Here is a 1,555-nt window from a genome sequence, read left to right on the forward strand (position 1 = left end):
AGCTATCCAAACTAAACGGGTGCCCCTGTAATTCATCCCTTTTTTACATTGCACATGGGTTGTTTTATTATAATGCTTTACCGTAAAGTGAAGGGGGGCGGGAGGGAAGGGCTTACTGCTGAGGCAACAGGGAATGGACAAGTGCAGTTTCAGTCTTTACTGAGATTTTAACTCTGCTTGAATAAACTCTTACTAGATTCTTAGATTACTTCATTCCTTATAATTCTGAAAATTTCTCATCCTTATGGTTTCCATTTCTTTGGAAACCAGAGACTCGTTCCTCTGAATTCACTGACTTCACACATTCTATTTCAACAATTTAACATGGATTTCTTTCTCTCTTCTAGGACAATAGAAATAGTCTTCTGAACATTTCCAACCACTGAACATTCTACAAACATCTTCTTGTGTCCTTCCAGGTATTCAGCTGTCCTTCAGATATTCACCTTAGATTATTAACCCCAAGATAAGACTTACAACTTTCGGCTGATCAACATGTAGCACTATGGATGGACTAATATGGAAAATCTTCTATGTTTTACAACTACTTTTTAGCAGTCTTTTTCTTACCTTTCCCTGTTCATTGTCAGAAATAAAGATGCATGATTCTTTTACTTTACTCAGCTTTTTTCAACAAACTGTAATCGCTAATTTTTTCAATCATAATTAAACCAATACAATTTCCTCTTCCTCTTTAAAAGTTAACCTAGACATTTTTAAAGTCTGGATTTCTTGCAACAAGAGGTTCTAGGTTCATCTTTTTTTCCCCAGTGTTACTGAGGTATAATTGACAAATAAAAATAAATTGTGTAAATTTAAGATGTACAATATGATATTTTGTTCATTTTTTAAACTGTGCAACCTACACAAATTTGCATGTCATCCTTGAGTAGGGGCCCACATTGATCTCTGTATTGCTGCAATTTTAGTATATGTGCTGCCAAAGCAAGCACGTGATATCTTGATATATGTATACGTCTGAAATGATTACCATAGTAAAGCTAATTGACATATCTATCACGCCACATAGTCACCATTTATTTATTTATTTATTTGCTTAGCTATTTATTGTGAGAATATTTAAAATGTACTCTCTTAACTCTAGGTCCACTTTTAATTCTGCCACAGACAAGTTTTCACATACTTTACAAAGAAGACATTACAAAGAAGACATTTTATTTGTTTCTTTGTCTCTAGAGAAGAATATTATTACAGACTAAATTCACCAGCCTAGGTATTCACATTGTTTGTTCCACATGAGTACTGAGGTAAAGCAGTGTGACCTCAGAGTTTGTCAGCTATATAATGAAAAAGATTATCATTTTTTTTTTTACAAAAGTCTGAAATTTATTTAGTGCTGCTATTTTTTTTCATCCATTTCCACTCACTCAGGTGTGCCATCTGTATACAGACATATAAACCTTGTGTTTACGGTTGCTACAAAATTTAGCCAGTTTATGGAGTAGAAAATTTTCCAGGCTATCATGCAAAGGGAACAAAAGGTCACTCTGGAAATAGTCATGCAGTTTCTCCAAAATTAAACATATGATCTGGC

General features: G+C 34.0%; 1 non-coding gene across 1 annotated transcript; it reads right to left on the minus strand.

Moving 5' to 3' along the window:
* Positions 1–848: 848 nt before the first annotated feature.
* Positions 849–953, minus strand: LOC121101521. The gene has a single exon (XR_005833530.1). It is a non-coding gene; the product is annotated as a U6 spliceosomal RNA (small nuclear RNA).
* Between the last annotated feature and the right edge of the window lie 602 nt (positions 954–1,555).

This window comes from Ursus maritimus, unplaced genomic scaffold (assembly GCF_017311325.1).
Source record: "Ursus maritimus isolate PB19 unplaced genomic scaffold, ASM1731132v1 scaffold_10, whole genome shotgun sequence".
NCBI classification, from domain to species: Eukaryota; Metazoa; Chordata; class Mammalia; order Carnivora; family Ursidae; genus Ursus; species Ursus maritimus.